Genomic DNA, 23,873 nt, shown 5'->3' with positions numbered 1-23,873 from the left:
ATTGATTGGTCGCCTCCTGCATGTCCCCCACTGAGGATTGGGCCCACAACTTAGGCCTGTGCCCCTGATGAGAAATTAAACCAGCGACCTCTTTTTGCATGGGTCGATGCTCAACCACTGAGCCACACCAGCCAGGCTCGTGAGTTCTCTCTAGAAAGGAGCCAAGCCTAGCCAACTCTCAACCCAAGTGTTTTGGGAGAGCAGTCTCTAGAGATGGTGCACACAACCTGGTCCAGGCCGAATCAGCCTTGTTATCCCACCAGCCGCAGTGACTGGTTCCAGGAAGGAATATGATCTAACAGAGAACAGCAGTGTGTGGAAGTCTGTTTCATAACTATCGCTTTTCCCACAAGAGAAGTGGAACCCTATTTTGTGGGACTCAGTGTTGGGTTAATATTAGCCTAAGGCTATTAGGGGTAACATACTGAGTCTAAGAATGAGATGAACCCAAAGGAAACAGAAGAAAGACAGTCCCTGAGGACATTTCAGCCCTGCATGGGGTTACACCAGAAGACTGTTCAGTTACGTGAGCCAGTACATCTATCTTTGTTTAAGTCAGCTTGAGTTGGGATTTCTATCATTTGCAACAGAAATTTGCAATATTATCATGGACACTCCATGTCCATGATAATGACTATAGTCAATGTACCGCCTGTAATATGTCCATGTAATAACTATAGTCAATGTATAGATAATAACACTAACTCTAGTCAATGTACCACCTGAATATTGCCTGAATCTGTCCACTGTTTTCTATCTCCACTGACAGATATTGCCATCATCTCTTTGAATTTTTGCCTCCACTTTCTTCCCTGGCCTTGCCAAGCCAATTTCTACCCTGTAGTCAAGATGGTTTTTCTAGAATGCATACTATGATCATATTACCACCTGGAAGCCACCACCTCCATGAAACCTGACATTGCTAGTCTACAAGCATCTTTCTCTCTCCTATCAACTGGTATTGAGTGCAAGACACTTCGCTAGAAACAACTCTACAAAGTGCATGACTTTTGCCTCAACCTTATGCCCTAGTATTGCCCCTCTCCAACCCAGTCTCTATTCTGTACCCAAAATATATTTCTAAAATGCATAATATGAGCACCCCCTTCCTTAAAATTCTTCAGTATTTCCTCATTATTGCCTATTGTATAACATTCAAAACTAATACTACATACAGGGTGTACTGTAGAGACACCTCTTTATTCTCTGTGTATCATGATATTTTGACATCTTAAGAAAATGTTTGGCTGGGGAGGGGCTGCCGCTCTGAGGGCTAGCCAGTTCTTGAGAGCATAGCTTGGATATGTGAACTAACCAATCCAGGGCCATACCTCTTCTGTCTCGCCCGTATACCACAGGCAGCAATATCCGTCTGCCTTAATCATCTCAGGTCACTAGGACCACCCCTAGTTGTCCAAAGCCCACCACATTTTTTGAACCAGCCAGTCCTAAGCTATTTACCTTGCCTTGTCTGTCTTTCCTTTTCCGTGGAAATACCAATAAAGGTTCTGGCCCAAACTCTTGGCTGGCTCCTGTCTTCTGCCTCCTGACCACCTGGTGTTTTTCCATGTGGCCCTGCCTGGCATGCCGTACCTCCTGTCTCATAATCTTTGTTTCCTTGAGCCTCTCCTCTGTTTCCTCTTGTGATCACACTTGCTTGATTATTTCATAAAAGAATACAAAACAGAAGTTCTCTACTTACTTTTCTAACTTGATTGCTAACTGCTCTCTTTACCAGCTATACTGAACTATAAGCTATCCCCTAAACACATTATGACTATTCTCATATTGTTTTTTATTTTAATTCTCATCCAAGGATGTGTTTTTATTGATCTTAGAGAAAGGGAAAGGGAGAGGGAGAGAGAGAGGGAAAAAAAATCAGTTGGTTGCCTCCCATACAAGCCCCAACCGGGGATCAAATCTGCAACCTGGGTATGTGCCGACTTGGAATCAAACCTATGACCCTTTGGTGCATGGGACAATACTCCAATCAGCTGAGCCACATTGGCCAGGGCTCATCCCCTAGTTTTTGTCTATGCAGTTCCCTTGCCTGAAATTATTTTCCTACTGCTTCCCCTTTTGCCATCAAATTCCACCTAGCATCTCCTACTTGTTCTTAAAACTCTGATTAGAGCTTAGAGCATCAGGAAGACTTTCCTGTTGCCCTACCCAGAAGTCCGGGTGCAGTAAGTACTCCTGCGTGGTGCATACCAATTTTGTGCATCCCTCTCTGATAGCACTTATCCCTGAACTGTAATTGCCTGGTTTAATTCTTCTATTTCCTGTATACACGGGAAATCCCAAGAAGGCAGGAAAGAAACTGTCTTATTCAATGTCATATCCCAGCCTCTGACACAGGTTTTGGCATAATAAAAATATCTGTTGACTGCATGCTAAGTGCTACAGTACATTCTATATGAAGCGTTCTACATGAAAGTTGTTAAATATCTTCTCCTAAGGGTGGGAGTCAACCGTAGCTGCTACCTCCCCCAGAGCAAAGACCAGGTCTCACTGCAGCAGAGGGGAAAATAAGCAGGAACAGATGTTACAGCATATGCAGCTCCTTGATCGTTTCCTGCAGCAAGAAGTTGCTTTCACTTTCAGGTAGGCCCGGGCTGCCGAGCAATGTATTCCACGGCCTTGCTGGGGAGCCCAGAGGGAAGACAACTTGGCACCCAGTGAATGAACTGCGTTCTGATGAAGAAGTGGGTATTTTCCATCACATCATCAGTCGGGCCACACTGCCAAGCACCCAAATTTGCTTAGTGATGGGGAGGAACAAGGAAGACGAACAGACCAGCCCTAGCCAGTGGTGCATTGCAGCTTCCCTGAAAGAGGGAGCAGCAGATTTTCCTGCCGTACACAGCAAGGAGGGGTGAAAAGCATGGTCCTTTAGGGCCTCATCTTATACCAGATCTGAGCAACACAAGCCTTTCCATGCAAGTCTGTTCACCTACCCTAAGCCCACAGCCTCCACTGAACCTGCCCTAACTCTCTAACCCACAGTAACCTTTCGGGCTCTTCTATCAACTAACACAGCACTTACTGAACAGACCTCCATTGCCTGACTATGAAGTACTGGCCACTTTACTACAAATAGTTCTGACTGACAATTAACTATGTAAAAAGGTCCTGGCTTACCTCCCCAGCTGAATTGAAAGATTAGGGACCACACTGTGTACTTTTCTATATGTTCTTTATATATTCATAGCATTAAGCACAGTGTTCAGTGTGTCATTAAGATATCAAGAATCACTCAATAGATGAATGAATAAATAAAGTCTGCGTTATTCATTCATGGAAAGACTCAGCATAGAGGAATCTACCAAATGGACACTGGCTTCCTATACGAATCAGCTTCTCCTGACCTGAAAAAGCCAGAGTATCACTGGTAGATCTTCACTTTACCCTCAACCAAATGACATCTGATAGGCTGGATCAGGTGCTGGAAAATATGAGCTTCTCCATGGACCCTATATCATATGCTATCTATCTATGTCCTCTTATGTCAACAGTAGTTCATAATCTGCAATGCTATCCCCAGAGCTCCAGGGGTTTAGGGTTAAGTACTAATGCTACTGGTCCCTATCTGGTTCGAACGGGGTCAAGATATAGATTACTTAAGTCATAGTGAGATGTCTTTTGTTCCAGAGAACAAATCTGGACTCTGTTCATTTGGTAAGTAGTAGTAAAGCTCACCCTCCTGTGATATAGAAATCAAGGTATAGTATTTAAGGCTCCTATCATATTCAAAGAAAGATGTTATAAGCCCCTTAGGGCTTCAAGGGTGATCAAGATTATAGGTCTCCACACTTAGAGAGCATGTAGTTAAGAACTTGTGTTTAGCAAAGGGTGGGTTGACTAGACAACAGCAGCTCAGGAAAGGAAACAAACATGTCAAAGGAAACAAGACTTGAGCCCAACCTCAGTGGATCTGCAGGACTTAGTGAAAGAGGCCAGTTAATGTGAGGTCACTCAGGGCCAGGAAAACTAGGAAAGCCAATGTGTAAACGTGGGTATGTGCCAGACTCTTCAAGGAATAGTGTGAAAGTCAATCATTTGCAAAACAGATATGTAAATGGATGGTAATTCATGGAACAAAAATTCACCATAGGAGTCTCTTTAACAAAATTTGAACCTATTATTCCAGTTGTTTTAGGGAGTTAGAAATCTCCACTCCATCTTTTAGATTTTTGCAGTACAAAGGTGCTTCTGAGACCCTGCATTCAGTGCTGAGTGCCAGAAGAGTGCTTTTGAATTTTAATATACATATGAGTCCTCTGGGCATCATGCTACCATGCAAGTTCTGCTTCAGGAGATCAGGGAAAGATCCTGAAATCCTACACTTCTAACTAGATCCCAAATGAAATGGATGCTGCTAGTCCATGGATCACACTTTGAATAGCAAAGTACAGTACATTGCTCTCTTTATTGAAATAGCTTCTATTTACAGATAATGAACTACTGTTTCTCATTAAACACACTAGATGACAGAATTGGTATGGGAAATGATGATATATTATAAAATGTGTATGATGATAACTATATAATCAACTTTTCAAAAAAATACATATAAAATAATAACTATATAATCAATGTTTTTTTCATGGCTGTTTGCCATCAAATATAAAGTTTCATCAGAACAGCAATGAAGGACTTTTCCATGGGCCAAAGCTGGGCCACCACCTATCTTATAAATAAAGTTTTATTGGAACACAGCTACACCCATTACACATTGTCTATGGCTACTTCCATGTTTTGAGCTCAGAGTTAATTAGTTGCTAGAGAGATCATGTGTCCCTTAAAGCCTAAAATATTGACTCTCTGGGTCTTTACAGAAAAAGTTTGCTGACCCCTGGTTGATAAGTTGAAGACATAACTTTTTAGTATCTCATGGGCTCTTAACTTAAGCACCTAACCTGTCCATTGAGCTTTCTGTTCTGAAATCCCAGTGTCTTTCCCAGAGCAATGCTTTGAAGGAGCATAGGTTCCCCCAAATTTTCTTGACAGGAGTGGAACTGGACTTACCCAGGAGATCTTCACATCCGGTGGCAGAAGGGGGAGATCTTGGAAGACCTGAATCGGGAGAGTTCCGCGACACTCCCAGCCAAAGTGCAAATCCTTTACAAAGCTTTTACATCCCTTATATCAGGCACAGCCTGCTTACAACTCCTGCGTTGGTTCCAGAGAAAACCCAAGCAAAGGAAACTTACACGGCAGGTGCATGGTTGCTCTCACCCATCCTGCAACCAGACCAGACCACATCCTCTGGCTCATCTCTCTTGATGAAAACTCAATCTTCCCAAGAACCCTTATTTCAGATTACATAGTGTGTATTCTAAACTTTGCCTAGAATTAGAAGAGCTCCAAAAACACAGGAAGCAAACCCCTGTCCAACAGCCTGGGGAATTTGAACTATCCCAGAAAAGAGGCATTTGTCTAGACTAGCCTGTGTCATTGGTCTAGATTGATGGACAGTAGAGATCAAATGAAAATTAGGAAGGATGCATGTTAAGAAGCGATGTGGGCAAAAGTAAGGTTCTCCTAAGAGTTTGGTACAAGAAAAAGCAGAGGCCTTCTGAGACTTAAACTATAAAGTCAACAAAAAATAAATCAGAGTCAAAATATGAGCAGTTACAGTAAAGATTCAGAAAAGCTCTTCCAGGCCTGTAAGACTTCACTCTAACCCAGATGAAATTATTAGCACATTTTTCTGGCAACAGATGGGCTGTTCAGAAATAGAAGCGGGGGGGGGAAGGTGTGGGGGGTTAATACTGGTGGTGCCTGTATCTGTCCAAACCAGAAAAGAGGGTGCATAGGAACAGGGCTTAGCTTATCTCTTTTGAGGAATTACTACTTCCTCTCTCCCTCCCTTTTTCCCCCCTTTCCTTTCTCCTTCCCACAAATATGTTTGAACTGTCTATTCTACATCAGGACCCTATCCTATAGAGCAGTGGTTCTCAACTTTCCTAATGCCATGACCCTTTAATACAGTTCCTCATGTTGTGGTAACCCCCAACCATAAAATTATTTTTGTTGCTACTTCATAACTATAATTTTGCTACTGTTATGGATTGCATCAGAAATATGTGTTTTCCAGTGGTCTTAAGTGACCCCTGTGAAAGGGTTGTTCAACCCCCAAAGGGGTCGCGACCCACAGGTTGAGAACCGCTGCTGTAGAAGCTGGGAATACGATGTTGAAAAAAATTGACAGTCTGTTCTCAGGAAGCTTAGATGTGTCATGATAAAGGAAGGCATTAACAAAACAATATTATATATATAAATCTATAATAGCTATAAGTAATACTTGTGATAAATGTTACAAAGCAATGGATAAAGCACAGTCCTACCTCAGGGCCTTTGCACTTGCTGCTCCTTCTATCTGGAACCATCACCCTTTGAATATTTTAAAGCTCTCTCCTCACTGCCTTCAGGTCTCTGCTCAAACATCATTCCATCAGTAAGACATTCCCTGATAACCCTGCATATAAAACAGCAACTTCCCTTCCCCCACTTTCCTATGCCTTATGCCTCTAATGTTTTCTCCATCATACATATCAGTTTCAGATATTACATATACATATATTTGTGTGTGTGTACATATGTATGCTGTGTGTGTATAATGTTATATTTTGGTCATTGTCTCTCTTCATAGAGGCTAGAATGTAAGCCCCATGAGGACACTGCTCAGCTCTATCACCAGTACCCATAATAGGTGGTAATGCATGTATATAAAAAATGTAATAAAACCAAAGGTGATCTGAGAGCATGCATTACACACATTAAAAAAAAGAACAGTTGGTACACAGATGAAATGGCATGATCCTAAAGCCCCACTTCCAACAAGGACGGGCAGTGGTGTGTTGCCATGTTGTTTAACCAGCTGGAGCAGAAGATGATGTGCAGATGCAAGTCCCCACAAGCCAGAGCATGCTGCATCGCCCTGCATCTGGACCCATCATGCCCACAGTGAGATGCCCCCCTGGTGTGGAACCACACCAAAGTGGGAATCTGCCGGGTCTTCAGCTTGGCAGATTTAAGTGTAGCTGGCATCCACAAAAAGGTGGCCCAGATGATTGGACTCTCAGTGAGTCCAAGGAGGTGGAACAAACCCACTGAGTCCCTGCAGGCCAAGGTGCAGCAGCTGAAGAAGTAACTCTCCAAGCTCATGCTCTTCCTCAGGAAGCTCTTGGCCCCCAAGAAGGGAGATGGTTCTGCTGAAGAACTCAAGTTGTCCACCCAGGAGACAGGACCAGTCATGCCCAAATGGAATGTCTACAAGAAGAAAGCCAGGGCCATCACAGAGAAGGAGAAGGACTTCGAGGTCTTTGCCAGTCTTCGCCATGGCTCATGGTGATTGGTATCTGAGCAAAAAGAGCCAAGGAAGCTGCAGAACAGGGTGTGGACAAGAAAAAATAAAGTGCTTCTGGCAACTTGTGATTTAAAAAAAAAAAAAAAAAGACTATAAGGAGTTCACCGTTTCCACCCTCCCTTTATTCTCTCCTGGCCAGATAATGTGCTTCCTTGACGGTCCTTCAGCCTTTCTCATCTAGGCTTGAGTTTCCCGTTTATTTCTTGAATCTTCTGGTAGAGAGCTCTTGTTTTTCCTTTTTTGTCACTCTCTTTTATCTCCTTACACTGACTGTTGTAATCGTTCTCTTTATGTTTATGTGATACATGAACAAGTGGGTCCTGGAACAAATCAAGCCTGAAACATCACTGGAGCCAGAATTGACAAAACTAAAGTTGTCCTACTTTGGGCACACTGTGAGAAGTTAGTGTTTCTCGGAAAAGACAATAATGCTGGGAAACACTGACGTCAGCAGGAAAAGAGAAGACCCAATATGAGATGGGTTGACCCCATACAAGAAGCCATAGGCATGAGCCTACAGGGCTGTGAGGACAGGACACTGTGGACATCACTTGTTCATGGAGTCTCCGGGAGTCAGAGCAGACTCAACAGCACAGAACAACAGCAACAAGGATTAACTAGGTGCAGAGAGAGAAGGGCAGGAAGGAGGCCTTGGAGAGGAAAAGCTAGCGGAGAAGCTTGCGTGAAGGTGAGGTAAAATCACGTGGGACTTCATGGGACAAGTTACTTTTTCCCCTTCTTTTTCCAACAGCAATTTGAAACCAATGAAGGTTTCCGGCCAAGAGATGACATGTTCAGATTTACATTTTTTAAATGTCATTCTGACTACACATTGGACAGTGGACCAGAGCCCTCAGCAAGATGCCATAAAGCACTTGATTCTTTCAGCAAACTGCCCTTTGGCTGATTTTATACTCACCACTCTTTTCTGATTAGAATCTGGTTTTCTGGAATTTAACAGAGAGTGCGACATGCACTTTCTAATGTACATGACATACGTGAGTCGATAGAAAGTCATAAATACATATTCTGTGTTATCTGTCAGTCTCTTTGAACTCAGGTTCCGTGAGACTCTCCTGAGAGATGGACCAGCCTCCTGAAGCTGACAACCAGGTATCTAAAGCAATAAAGCCGAGGGTCAGACCTTGGACCTAAGCCACTTGGTCAAGTTGAACGTTCCCCTTGCAGCCCCATGCTGGCCCACCAGCATGCTGTCCTGATAAATCCCCAACCTCCAACTCTGCCCTCCACTCCTATCTTTTGGCTGCTGAGCAGAAAATCACTGTTGGATTCTGAACCAAGCCTCTGAGGGCTTACATGAAACTCGGGGCCAGAGGAAAACGCAGCTTCCTGGAGGCTGACCTCGAGGAACGAGGAGTCATGTTAAAGGAAACGCAGTGGTTCAGCAGCTCTGGGCTTCCTTTGGGGAACCCCAAATGAGCACCTATAAAGCTCATTATTGATAGTCAAAGGTAGCAAATAACAAATGAGGCATTTGTGTGAAAGCACATTAAAGTCATCATTTGGAGGCTCTGCAGAGCTTATTTGGAAAGGCATGTGTATGCTGAAAATGTGAAACAGACAGTGGCTAGCCACACCCATGAAAGCATGGCAAGGGCCTACGAACAACAAAGAACAAGTGAAAGTTACAGGAAATAAAGAACTTATTCTCTTAACGCAGCTCCGTTCAACCAGGTTCTTCCTGCCTGGACCTCTAATGAGAAATAGCCACTGCACAGCTTCTTAGATGCTCCAATACCAAATAAAGGCGGGGCAAAAGTATGTTTGCAGTTGTTCTTATGGAAAATAATACAATACTTAATGAATAATAACACAAGAATAAACTCTGTTTTGCCTACTAACAGCTGTAAACCCACTTTTGCTCCACCCTGTATTTCTCTGAAACCCAAGTCCTCCCGGTCAGCAGGACAGCCACATGCTCTACCCAAGTAAACAACAACATTTAGTGGATTCTTTCCACATGTCATTCATGAGCCTCATATCCAGATACTAAAGAAAAAGTCACTTCCTCCAAGATTGGGTGTTAAAACACGTTAATTCTATTGAAAAAGATTTAAGCTCTAGAACATGATATTCATTTGTTTATTCATTCACAGCCTTTGATTCTTTACACAATGTCAGGCCCCATTCTATGTTCTTAGGAAATAAAGACGAATAAGAGCAATCCTCCCCTCCAACTGGCTCCCAGTTCTTTGGAGGAGATCGGCAATGAAAACCAGTGTAACAACAGCAGCACAATGAACCCTCTACCAGAAGTATGTACAGGGTATGAAGTGAGCTTAGGGGCCAATGTAACTTTGCCCACAGGAGGCTGGGAATGGATCCAAGAGGAAGTGGCAGCTGAACTGAAACTTGAAAGAATTGAAGTTCATCAGGATGGTGGGGCAGGCCTTAGGGAGGAAGACACTCCAGGTGAGAGGCACAGCAGGAGCAATGGCATTAAGGTAAGAAATGAAGTATTTTGTGGAGAAAATCTGCACACTTAAAAGAGAACCAAGGGTACTACAGGTTGTGCAGGGTGACAATGAACAAAAGGCAGAGGATAGAACATTGCACCTTACTGCCAGCCTCTGACCATATCCCCTCTGCTCACGATGCCAGTACATGCCGACTACGCCTTCTGCCAACACCTGCTACTTCGCCTGGGTACTTTCTCGAGTCTCAAGAGCATGTTCTTCCTATGCCCAGAGTGGACTAAAGTACTGAGATATTGATGTCACAAGTCACAGCCACGCATCAATGATGATGGTAGCTGTTGGTTCCCTACCCATATACCCACAACAGTCATTTTTCCATTATGCTAATAGCTTCTTCTGAAAGCTCCTATGATTTTGCCTGAGGGCTTTCTCTCAATCTAGTAGCATGCCTGACCGACCCACACATGGATTAGGATGGAATTGTTGAAAGGCAAACCTCCAACCACAGAAATACCCCTTAACGAAAATGGACAGAAAAATATCTCAGCTTCCTGGCCACTCAAATATAACAAATCGAAGCAACTCCAGCTGGCCTCCCAGAGGTCCCCTGCAGGATTGAGCACCAATTGCTCACAGCAGTAAATTTCTCATTAATCAATCTTATATTCTCCTCCTGTCCCTCCCTATCTTAATTCCCACTAGGTGAAGAATGGGACAGGCTGCATGAAAGATGCTAAGTAGATGATTTCTGCATTCTCTTCTACTCTAAAGATCTATAGTTTGAAGACCAAATCCAAGACCCAGTTCCATCAGGACTTTCTCCATCATGAGCTCCATATTAAATGGAGCATGTCTTAGTTCTCCTGCTCTCTCAATACTGTCAGTATGGATTAATTTAAAGATTTATTTCGCTTTCCTGTTGTTTTAGAAATGTCTGCCTGGTCTCACCAACTAGACACCTTCTCAAGCCGTATCATCTAAAGTAGTGAGTTGCCAAGTATTTTATTCTCAAAATAATATTTTTACCCAGGTACTCTTTACAATCCTGTAAAGTAGGTACTATTATTATTGTTCCTATTCTGTAAAAGTGAGAAGCAAGGTTCAGAGGTATTACGTCATTGTCCTAAAGACACTCAGCTAGTAAATGGAAGGTTGGGCTTTGAACTCAGGCACTCTGTTTTCTTAACCATTACCCTCTACCCCCTTTCAAGACTATTTTTAATCATATTTTTTCCTTCACAATAACCTTGTTTTAAAACATTTGTTTGCATACACTAATTAGCTATAGATTACTCAATTTCATTAGGTAACAATGAATTTTTAAAAAATTTTTAATTAACCAAAGACATACAGAATTTCCACCCATAACGTTGAACTAACTAGTGTGATAACTAGATGGTAATCTTTATAAAACCTATTTGTTGAATGAATGACTGAATAAATAAAGTGAAAGGCTTACCGCCCAGCCAGTGTGGCTCAGTAGTTGAGCGTCGACCCATGCACCAAGAGTTCGCCAGTTTGATACCCAGTCAGGGCACATGCCCAGGTTGTGGGTCCAATCCCCAGTGAGGGGCATGCAGGAGGCAGCCAATCAATGTTCTCTCTCATCAATGTTTCTATCTCTCTGTGCCTTTCCCCTCCTCTCTCTCTAAAAATCAATTAAAAAGAAAAAAAATTAAATAAAAGGCTTACCTTATATGATTCCAGCCAAAATGAAATACTCTTGATGTTCAAGTTAGTTTCTGTAGTTTGGAGATAGGTAGTTTTGTGTTAGATTATTCCAAAATAAAATATCAAAAGTAAATTTAAGGAAGACTATCATTATCACCTTATGAACTCTAAGTGGTCCAAGGATTCCAAGTGGTAACTCCTTATCAGCTACTTTCTTTTTTTTTTTTTTTTGGTTATTTTTGTTTGTTTGTTTTGGTTTTTATGTGAGGGGCAAGGTTTTATTTTGTGTTTTTAATTTTTCATTTTATTGGAGAGCTTTGAGTCTTTTTGCAAAGAACAAAGGGATTCCTCAGGAATATTTGGGCCATAATGATAAAGAATGGAGCATAGAATGTCATTTGGACTACTCCAAATATAATTGATTTCTTTGATTTCCCATGTGTCCTCCTATGCCACAGGCATGTAACATTTAAAAATACAAGCCAGGCCCTCTCACTCCACTACATAAAACGCTCATGGAACTGCTCATTATACTTACTATTATACCCAAATTCCTTGCCATAGCCAGTGAGACTCTGTAAAATATGCTATCCACGCAAAATACTGGTTGATTCTTTTTCCCTTGGGAAATGGAATAACCCCCAGAAAATCCATGATATTTATTAGATCTTCCAATCAAACTGACTTATTCACCATTTCATCTCCCAACAGCAATCCACCCATACTTTCTCTGGACACAGACCTTTCTTCATCTCTTAGTGCCCCGAACTTGAACATGAATTGACAGTTAAGGATTAGCAGGCATTTCAGGATAGCGTCCACCATGAAATAAAAGTCAAACAGACAAACAAATAGGAAGAAGTAAGCAAACCTATACTTACTATCCTCATAACTAAGAAAAGATCTTGAAGATTCTGCCCCCAGTGAACAAGGAGAGAATGCCAGAGAAAGGAAAAGAAGAAGAAGAAACAAGTAGAGAAGAAGAATACTAAAATAAAACGTTCACGAGGAGGTTTAGAAGACAAAGTCAAGGAAGTCTCCAAGAAAATAAAATAACAAAGGGAAAATAGAAAAGGAGAAAGAAAAACAAACAAGGAAAGAAAGGCAGAGGCTCAATACAGGAAATTCAGTATCTCACTAATGTGGACACCAGGGAGACTGGGAAAACAAAAAAGTCATAAATTTATCAGATAAGAAATTTCTCAGAGCTAAAAAATAAGAATCTTCAGAAAGAAAGAGAAGGGAGAACCCTAAGAGATTAAATCTATTTACCTTAAGACAAGCAGTTAATAGTTAATGTCTGAAATTAACAAGCCACGCAGCAGCAGTATTAGCATGTTAAATATCAAAATAAATAGGTATGAGAGTTGAAATGAATCCTTTTGAGACGTAGATCTGGGGGTTAGGAAAGGGTACGCTAGAGAAGGGCCAGGGGTTGGTGGTTCTCTCTCTCTCTCTCTCTCAGATACACACACACACACACACACACACACACACTCTTTGGTATTTGAAAATATGAACATGCCTTATTTTGATTAAAAAATAAAAATAAACTATTTTTAAAAAGAGATACTTTTTCCCAAGGGATGGTTTCTCTCTCCTAGGCCTATTGGCCCTTTTCTGTGGCATCTTTTGGGAATATTTTCATCATGGTATTCCTTTGGAAGTGATGTCATTAATATAATGTGGGCTGTCTTCCTAATGTGATTCTTGAGGAAATGACTTAAAGATCATGCTTTGAGAAAAAGCTCTATTCCAGAGAAGTCCTACAACTGTAAACATAACAGTCCAGTTAGGGGTACAAGCAAATACACAAAAAACAGTTAAGTGTAACTTTAACTGTTTTGTAGGTTATTATTATCATTATTATTATTATTATTATTATTGGTCCCATATCTTCCCAGAGCACTCTGCAGAATTAGCTGTGACTGAGAGGGACTGGTGGAGTGTTCAGGTCCCTGGCTGCCATCATTTCTTCTGTCCATCCCCTGTAGACGTGACCGGCAGTACCCGACACTAATTAATAACTGACAAAGTACAAGACATGGTTATGGGAAGAGACAGAAAAAAGGGATATGAGGGAAGCAACCAATTTTTTTACATCTGAGATGCTATGAGATTAACAGCAATCTAAGTCATTGGAAGTTGGGTCTACACATAGAAAACAATCCAATTGCTTTCCCTTTGATAAAAGACCCTCAATCTATAGTTATTGAGCAACTGAGTGTCTAGCAGAAGACATAGCAAAAAACAAACACGAACAATGACTACTGCCTACAAGTACTTTAAATCCTCTCCTGGAATACCAAGTTGACAAATATGAAACAAACGGAAAACAATTGTGTAGCTCCAAATTCATACAGGCATTAAGTGCAAAAGAATTAGATATCAAACAGGCCAGAAATTAATGGAGGAAAAAAAAGCCCTCAAGAAAGAATTAGACTTAGCAATAATATATCTTGTATATGCTACCTATATGTGAAGCAATCTTCATGTATGCTTTCAGAGTACCCATGACTACTTTATGGGTAATTAACTGTCAATGCTTCCATATTGATAGGGAAGAAAGAGAAATTAAACAACATGCTCAATTTACACAGCCTGTGCAGAAAAGGAATTCGAACGGATCTGCACTTTTCATGTTTGCTCACTTATTGCACAGGGTTGTGACACGCGGGTAAAACATGGAGAGGTGGAGAAGCAGAGGCCATGGTAACAGAAAAACAGCATGTGCAGAGGTGAGCAGAGGGAGTGCACAGCAGAGCCAGTGTAGAGAAGGATCTGATTGGGAGGGAGCCTGAATGAATGAACTAGCTGAGAACTCCCGAGCCTTGAAGCAAGACCGGAGTGGGGTGAGGAGGGTGATAAATCACAGCTCTGCATCTTTCCAATAGCACCTGACAGGGGAAATGTTGTCCAGCCTCTGTTTCCTCATCTGTAAAATGAGTTAACTGCCTCTAAAACTGTTGTGAGGTTTCAATGTCACAACTTACACTTTTTAAAGATCACCTGGCATGAATTTTTATGTCTTTGTTCCCGACTGAAGCAGAGTATTCCTGAGGGTGGAAAATAGTGGGAGGTGGTTGGTCTCAAACACCTGGTCTAATCCATCCGTCAAAACAGCCACCTGCCCAAGCAGGGCTGTATGTTCCTCACTGGATTCTGACAGGTTCTTCGGTTGTTTTATTTTGATCAGCTTAAGTCAGTCCAAACAGTTTGTGTAGCTCTAGGAAACAGGCTAAGTCTGGTCTGTGAATTTTGGCATCCTGGACCACAGGATCTGGTGGAGGGGGTGGTGAGAATGGAAAAGTACCTGGCAGTGCCACCTGAGTCCAACTTCCTGCTGGCGACATCCACCTCTTGCTGACTCTGAGTCACCAACAGCATGCCTTCCCTCCCCTGCCGCCCATCCGCCCATTAGGCCCAGCACCTCTCCCCCGATGCTGACTTCCCTTGCTCGCTCCCACACGTGTGCTCAAGGTGGAGGCAACCCTAATGAGGAAACACAGGGCAGCTACTGCAGCAGGCCTTTCTTTCTCAGCCAGCAAAAGGAGGGAGGCCTGCAGCAGCCTCACCTGCGGGGCCTGCCTGGCCCCCCCAGACCTGCAGGCCACCCCGCAGACACAGGCTGCCCCCCTCGAGTCCTGGAGCCGTCCCAGAGGATGGGGAACAGTAAGAACTCCAGTCTGGGCTCAGAACCCAAAAGCCCCAGAGCTGCCTCCCTGGGAGGGAGGATCCCCTATAAACTTGCTCTTGGGGCTTTTCCGGATATTCCCAAATGCCGTGTGATAAATCGGCCCCAGGAAGATGTTCACTACAGATTCTCTTTGAAGATGCTGTTCCTTAGCCTGATATCAAGGTTGTCCACAACCTGCCTTTTCTGTCTATTTTCCATTATGTCCCTCTGTTCCAACTCTGTGATTGTCATGAACTTCATTCGTCCATCACAAGGCTGCCCTAGAATGTTTGATAGAAACACAGAGTCTAAGATTCTGATTCAGTAGATTTGCCCGGGGCTCAAGGACTCTGTAGGTAAGAAGCAGCTTAGTTGATGCTATTGATCAGGTGATTTGAGGACATGGCTCTCAGTATTTGCTGCGGGCAGGCCTAAGGCTCAGGTGTTTCAGGGGTTGGTCTGGGAAAGGTGAGTAATTGCAGCACGGGAAACTCAGAATCGCAAGAAACTTCCCTGTCATGAGTTAAATACCGCACCTTCAAAAGAGGATAAGGTGAATTCTTAAACGCAGGTACTTGTGAATGTAACCATATTTGGAAAAAGGATCTTTATAGGTATATTTTGTTAAGATGAGGTCATGTTCGATTAGGGTGAACCCTGTAGCCAATACGAGTGATAACTAATAAGAAGAGAAAATAGTGCCGAGATTTGAGTGCAGAGACACATAGAAACACAGGGAAGAAGCCATGTAAAGGTACAGGCAGAAATCAGAGTTCTGCACCAAGGAGCCCCAAGAATTTCCAGAAACCACCAGAAGCTAGGAAGAAACAAGGAAGGATTCTTCCCTGGAGCCTTTGGAAGTTCTATGGCCCTGCCAACACCTTGATTTTATACTTCAAGCCTCCAGAACTGTGGGAGGGTAAATTTGTGTTGTGTTAAACTGAGTTTGTGGTAATTTGTCAGGGCATGGGACACTAATAAACTCCTTCCGGTTGTCCTCTCTCTAACACACACACACGTGCACACACACACACACACACACACACACACGGGCTCTAACCAGAGCAGCTTGGTTATTTGATTTAGGTTATCTCTTGGAGTTCAACATAACCTTCCATTTGGAAAATGAAAAGAAAAGGAGTTCTAATACAGACCCAAGTTTGAAAACCTACCACTTCGGCCAAACCGAGCCAGAAACCCAGAGACGCCCTGAAGGTTTCTGATGCTGTCTTCATACTCATGATATTCTTGACATCTGGATCCTTCACCAACTTTTCCCCTGTTAAAACATTAGCACCCCTGAAGCTTCACGTGTACATGACCTCCTCCACAGTCATGCCTGACACCCTCCAGTTAGATGCGCTTGCTCCCACTTTTGGATCCCTACTGAACTTTTCGATCTCCTGTTACAGCATCTACTTTGTCTGAACTGTATTCTAGCCGAGTGAGAAATGCTTTAGTCCCCATCTTGACTGCATGCTGGGCTCTATGTTCCATCTATTTGTGTATAACAAACACCCTAGTTAACTGGGATTTTCTGTTACCTGAAGATAATAAAGGAAACTCAAAAAGGACTCTTACCACAGAGAACACCGTTTACACCTATGCGCTGCACAGGAAGTGGGTTCTATTCTGGCTAATTAGTTGACAGCACTGTTTTGCAGGTATCAACAATATTCTCTATTTAGTCATCGAATGATCTTCATCAGGTTACCACGTCCTGGTGCTATTCTATTTTCATAAGTGTTCTTTCGTCACCAACACATTTTCATTCTCCTTAATATTGCCAATGGCATCACTTCGCTCCACTAACGTAAAGAAACAAGCAATCTAAAAATTACCCTCTGCTGTTTCCCACTCATCCACGGAGTGAAGTTGCCATTTATGGACACTTGCTGTTGCCATGTTTTTCAGAAAGTTTGCCATTCCACAAGCTGTTTTTAGCCCTCAGACCCACGGCGCTTTACAGCGCTTAGTATTGCTTTAGCTGGTGCTTTTCCAAGGCTATTCCTCCGCCTCCTCATTGAATCATGTGGGCTGTCTCTTAATCAACTGATATTTTTTGAAGTGTTTCCTCGCTGGAGCCCACGAGGTTGTTTCTCATATTTTCCCCCACACCTGCTTCATACACTAACCTAAGAAGAACTACTTACGTGGTTTATTGTCCTTTTTGGAACAGGAATATGATATTTGCCATTTCCCCAACTCCACAATCTGGCCCAACACTTGAAATTATCTAAAAATATCAACGAACACTTCTTTATTTTCTTGCTCCCAAGAAAATGATATATTTTCTCTGTTTGTATCTGGTGTTCACTAAAAGCTCGACCAGATTCAAAACTATGGCACAGTGAAAACGGTTTGAAAATATCTGCTGCTAATTTTCAAATTTTAGTTATTAGAGTTGTGACTTTGGACAGACACCGGACATCTGAACCTCGATTTTCTCATCAGCAAAATGGGCAAACAAGGATTAACTTACAGCTGGAAAAAATTTAGATGAGGTACTGCTTTCTAGGTCTCATATTTAGCATACCCTGTAATAGATATAATAGGGAACCAAAAATATCTTTAGTTATAGAACTTTCAAAACTAGGACAAGGCCCTGGCCAGTTTGGCTCAGCGGTTAGAGCGTCAGCCTGCGGTCCTGAGAGACCCGGGTTCGGTTCCCGCTAAGGGCGCGTACCTCGGTTGCAGTTTGTCCCCGGCCCTGGTCGGTTGTGCGGGTGGCAGCCACTTGATGTGTTCCTTTCACGTCAATGTTTCTCTCTCTCTCTCTCTCTGTTCCTCTCTCTCCCTCCCACTCTACCTGAACAAAAAAATGGAAAAATGTCCTCGGGTGAGGATAAAAAAAAAAAAACTAGGACAAGACGGCAGAGAGGGTAATGTAACAGAAATGGCTGTTCACCACCCATGACATTTTAGTATTGAGATAAAAAGAAATTATCTTAAGGTTAGAATAAAGCAGTTTTGGCCCTGGCCTCAGCTGACTGGGACATTGACCTGTACACAGAAGGGTCGCGGTTCAATTCCTGGTCAGGGCGCATACCTAGGTTGCAGGTTCAATCCCCAGTCCGTGTGCATACAGGAGGCAATTGATCAGTGTTTCTCACTCCCTCTCCCTTCTTCTCTCCCTAAAATAAAGAAAGAAGAAGAAGAAAGCAGTTTTGTTTAAGAAAAAAGAATTTGATAAGTCTTTTGGGGGTAAAAGATAAAACATCATTGAATGGCAGAAAGAAATTTTTAAAAAGTCGCTCAACTACTCCACAAGATGAAGAAACTGTAATGTGTGGGGTAGGAGAAAACAGAAAGGAGAGAAGAATTGTGAGAGATGGGCATCTAAGTTAGCCAGCACGGTCAAGGGACCTTTAAAGCAGAGAAATGGATGTCCAATCATCAATTTGAAGTGCCTTCTGTTTTGCAGTGTAAGTCTCCTCCACGTCCTCAAAGCCTAACTCCCGTGCAAGTTCTGGAAGAATGCTTCCTTAGCGTGGGTTTTGTTGTGGAAAGGTTATGAACACCAAAGAGTACAGCCAGATTTTTCCCTTTGTGGGAACAGTGCTGAACTGAGAGAGCATGTGTGAGATGGTGGAATGATCTGTTTCTGAGTACAAGGACTCACATCCAGAGAAGATCATGAGACTATCAGCCCCTTGGGGGTTTGCAGAAAACTTAGAAAAGATAATGGACTTCCCACAGGACAGGAGAAGGGGACCAGCGATGGCAAAAGTTTTCTCTGCAAGGTCAGAGAATAAATCGTTTAGGCTGTGCAACAAACATGGTGCTATACACTGAACTGTGTCCCTGATTAGGTTGCCCAAGTGATGATATTTAGAGGTGGAGTCTTCGAGAGGTAATAAGGATTATATGAGGTTATGCGGATAGGGACCTCATGACAAAATGAATGCCCCTATAAAAAGAGACACCAGAGAGCTTGTTCTCTCTTTCCCCAGGTGTACACACCGAGGAGAGGCCGTGTGAACACAGCTCAGAAGGCAGCCATCTACAAGCCAAGAAGAGAGTTCTTACCAGAACCCAACAGTGGTGGCACCTTGATCTCCAACATCCAGCCTCCAGAACTATGAGAAAATAGGTTTCTGTTATTTAAGCCACGTGGTCTATGGTATTTTGTTAAGGCAGCCTGAGCAATAGGAAACATAGTCTCTGTTGCAACTATTCAACCCTGTCATTGCGGCAGGAAAATAGCCACAGATAATGTGCACACAAGTAGTTGTGGTTGCATGTCAAAAACACTTTATTTACAAAAACAAGTGGTTGCTTAGATTTGGTGTACAGATAGTAGCTGATGTATACCAGGAGTCAACAAACTACCTTTCACAGACCAAATCCAGCCAGCTGCCTGTTTTATTTATAACCCTGAAAGCCAAGAATGGATTTTATATTTTAAATGATTATGTAAGTATCTGCATAATGTCCAATATTTTTCTTCTTGTCATGCAAAACCTAAAATATCTGTTCCTTTAAGAAAAAGTTTGCCAGCCCCTGTTCTTAACCATAAAGCACAATTGACACTTTAGTTCCATGTACATTGGGTCTGAATTTCTGCCCCTTATGATAATGCCCAAAGTTGATATTTGGGAGGGAAATATAGAGGAAAATTCCTTGTGAACTTTTAAATTTCCATTAAAACTCATCTTCTGCATCTCAATGATAGGCACAGTTAAGAAAGCATGTGACCTGGGAGTCTTGATTAACTCTCTCCTAGCCCTTTAATTAAGCAATCAGAAAAGTTCCATTTTTAAATATCTATCCAGCTACTAAAATCAGCATTCACGTTACCTGAGTCCATGCTACCAACTCCCTCTCACCGGATAAATCTCATAGATTTCTTCCTAACTACTGTCTTCCTACTCTTGCACCCACGCCCACTACCATTCAGCCGGAGGGATTTGTTTTAACTTAAACTTCATGTCACCCCTTTAAATAAAATTCTTCAATACTTCCCCAACTGTATTTGGAATAAAAATTCAACTTCTTGACTGTGGCTGGCAGGATCCTGGAAAATCTGGCCCCCTACCTGCCTCTCAAACATCAAACTATGTGATCCAAGCCCAGTTCATTGTGGTCCTGTTTCCTTTGCCTAGGACTGGACCAGGAGTAATTGTTTTCCCTGGCTCTTCACTGTGATAACATGCTTTCCTCATTCGGTTCTCAAATTAAACATCACCTTATCAGAGAGGACTGTCATAACTCCCTAAAGCAGATCTCTCGGTCATGCTTATCACAGCACCTTGTTTAATCCTACACGATGAGTTTACTTTCTAAACTCCATGCATGGTACCCACCTCACTGGATCAATGCTTGGCACTCAGTAGGAAGCACTCAATAAATATGTGTTGAGTAAATGACAAAATGTAACGAAGTTGATATTAACAACCACAAAACAACCCAACATTCGCATTGCAATTTGGCAGTTCATGAAATCTTCTCGGACATATTAATTCATTTAATCTTCATGGAAAATGCACAGAGCCTCAGGGGTACACAGCTGAGTAAGAGGGAGGAAAGTAACTCTGATAACAGGAAGACTGTGATTACGGAACTAAGAGTGGAACACAGAGGATATTTTGTGAAGAGAGAAGAACTTGGGGGTGTGGGCATTAGAGAAACTGCATTCGTTTCCAAGGGCTATCATAACAAATTACCAGAAACTGGATTGTTCATAACAGAAATGAATTATCCTATGGTTCTGGAGAGTAGAAGCCTGAAATCAATGTGTCAGTAGGGCTATATTCCCTCTGAGACCCTAAGTACAGCCCTTCTTTGCCTCTTCCCAAGGACTGCCGATCTCTGCAGTCTTTGGCTTGCAGCTGAACTGCTCTAGTCTCTGCCTCTGTCGTCACATGGTGTGCTCCTCATGTTGCTCTGTCTGCATTTCTGCTCTTTCTTCTTATAAGGACACCAGTTGTACTGGATGACAGCCCCCCTAATCAAGTACAACCTCATTTTAACCTGACTACATCTATAAAGGCCCTATTTCCAGATATGTTCACATGTGAGGTCCTGGAGGTTAACCCTGCTCTGTATCCTTTTTGGGAACTTAGCTCCACCAGTAACAGGGAGGCAATAAAGGCAATATTTTGAAGATAATCTTACCAGTGGTTGTATAAGAGAGGATTTTTCTCAGTCAGGTTTCTGATGTGATAATTCTGCATGATAAACAACTCCAAAAATCTCAGTAATTTATAACAAGAAACATTTTCTTGCCAACCCATCTGTGAGGCAGCTCTGCTCCAAGAGGCAGGTCAGTTTCAGGTCTCTAGCCCTGGGACCAGGGCTGTCTGGGGCTTGCTCTTCTGGTGGTGGTCAAAGTGCCAGGGTGTAAGCAAAGGGGAGGCTCTGCTGCCTCACCTCCACCTGCCATACAGTTCACAGGACCTCAGTCAATACCCACCAGAGCCAGGAGGGATAGCCTGCTTACTCTTCTGAGAGGTCCTGGCAAAAGCAATGAAGAATTAAGAACAATTATCCAGTTTTCCAAAGGATTATCACCAAATAAACTTCGTCTCCTGGGGTTCGGATACTCCTCACGGAGCCCAGAGATGGAGGTCCTGACCGGGACTTTCTTCCACAACCCTCATGAAGACTTCACTTTGAGGATGTTTGTTTATCCCATTCAACAGTTGCATGTCTCAGATGAGAAATGTCCCAGGAATTTGGGGTAATGGAGAACTCTCTAGAACTAATGACTAGTTTTCCCAGGGACTCATGCTGTACATTTTTGGCTTCAGTAACTGCCAAAATAGGTCTAGCCAGTGTAATATACAAGAAGGGTGTTAGAGGGAAAATGTTCCAAGAGACCAAAATGAGGGAGAGGAGATCTCATGTGAGATCATTGGGAAGAGAAGGAGCCAAAGAAATAGAATCCAGTCGAAGCACTTAAGAAATATTCAAGAGTCAGAGTCAGGTGAAGGCTACAGAAGTATCAAGTGTAAAACAGCAGAAGGGTTCAAGTGGTAACAAGACAGGAAGAGTGAAGGAAGTCCTGAAAAACTGCCAATAACCTCTCGCAAGCATCCTCGGCTCACCTTGAGTAACTGGCACATAGGTGGCCCATGGACATGTCAGACTGGCTGAAATGTAAGCTCAGGATACACACGTTCCATCTAAATACCCAGAGTAGCATGCGAAACTGTGGAAACCCACAATGAGTGTCTACACACATGTAAAGGGCTTTTCGATAGAAGAGGGAGAGGACCTGTTCCAGACGTCTCCAAAATGGTAGCCCAATAGGGGGACGCTACATCATCAATTTAACCAATGGAATAAGAGCTAGTGAGCTGTACACAAAGCGTATATGGAGCAAGTAGGTAGGATCAAGTTCTGGAGCTAACTTGATCTCCTACACAAGAGCCTTCAGCCAGACTTTTGACATTTTCTCTACGTGAGATTATATATTCTATCATTGTGTTTCCTTGGTGTTTATATGTGTGTTTCAAAAAAATTAATTTAGTGTAAATATCATCAATGTAAAATAACTCTGTCTTAGCATTTTTCCCTCCTAATATTTTATGAATCTCCAAAAGAGATCAACTCAGCTCTCTCAACCTCTAAGAAGTGCTTGTTTCTACCATTGACATGGTTCCAAAGGAGGAGGCATCTATTTATCTAGGATATGTTCAGGATAATTGGTGTGCTGTGTAGAGATGTCTAAGATTCCACTCAATATTGACATTCTTTAATTCTAACTTCTCTAGGCTATACTTTCCTCGTCTGTGAGTGAAGGAGGTTGGGTTAGCTCAGCATTTCTCAACAGAGAGTCTGAAACAACACTGCCTACTCCTGGAATGCCCTTTGCCCTCTCCCCACTCCCCTCCCCCCCCCCAGCCCCAAGAAGCTAAGTAGCTCAGACTCCTCCTTCTGGTTTTAATTTGAATATCAGTTCCTCAGAGTAAACTTCACTAATTTCTCAGATTAGGTTAAGACCTCTGTTGGACATACGCCTGCTTAAACCGCATGAGGGGCAGGACTGCTTTATCATCATGCCAACATCCAGCACACAGGGCAGTGCCCTGCAAACAGCAGAGGCTCAACGAACAGTTGTTACATAAATAAGCAAATTATTTGGAATATTAATAGGTATTAAATAAAAAAGGGCCTCCATGCCAAATTCATTTGAGAAAGACTGAATTAAGTATTCTTAACCGATTTCCTTATTACCATGTTCGGTAATGTGAATACGTGAATGACTATGAAAAGAAGACATACTGTTCGCTCAGTTCTGGGCTTTACTTTTTTTTAATTTTTATCCTCACTTGAGGACATTTTTCCATTTTTTGTTCAGACAGAGTGGGAGAGAGAGAGAGAGAAACATCGACGTGAAAGGGACATATCGAGTGGTTGCCACGTGCACGACCCAACCAGGGCCGGGGACAAACTGTAACCGAGGTACGTGCCCTTAGTGGGACCCAAACCCAGGTCTCTCCAGGCCACAGGCCAATGCTCTAACCGCTGAGTCAAACTGGCCAAGGCTGGGCTTTACTTTTAAAAACAGTTTTACATTTCTCAAATTCTGTGTGTATCTTATACTATAATAATACAACATTGCTTCTCTATTCTATCTACAGCACCACCAAAATCTGCTATTAAATCTTAATAATTATTTCCTACAATTAATGGTGTCATAGAATTAAGCGAATCCATTAGTGTAGAGTGTTTCTTTGATGTGGTTGATTATAGAATCCTTTTTCACAGA

General features: G+C 42.5%; 1 pseudogene; it reads left to right on the top strand.

Annotated features, from left to right (window-relative positions):
• Positions 1-6,813: 6,813 nt before the first annotated feature.
• Positions 6,814-7,419, top strand: LOC118628643 (annotated as a pseudogene).
• Positions 7,420-23,873: the final 16,454 nt, after the last annotated feature.

This window comes from Molossus molossus, unplaced genomic scaffold, assembly GCF_014108415.1.
Source record: "Molossus molossus isolate mMolMol1 unplaced genomic scaffold, mMolMol1.p scaffold_m16_p_13, whole genome shotgun sequence".
NCBI classification, from domain to species: Eukaryota; Metazoa; Chordata; class Mammalia; order Chiroptera; family Molossidae; genus Molossus; species Molossus molossus.
Note: the sequence above shows the minus strand (reverse complement) of the source record. Positions and strands in the feature narration are given on the sequence as shown.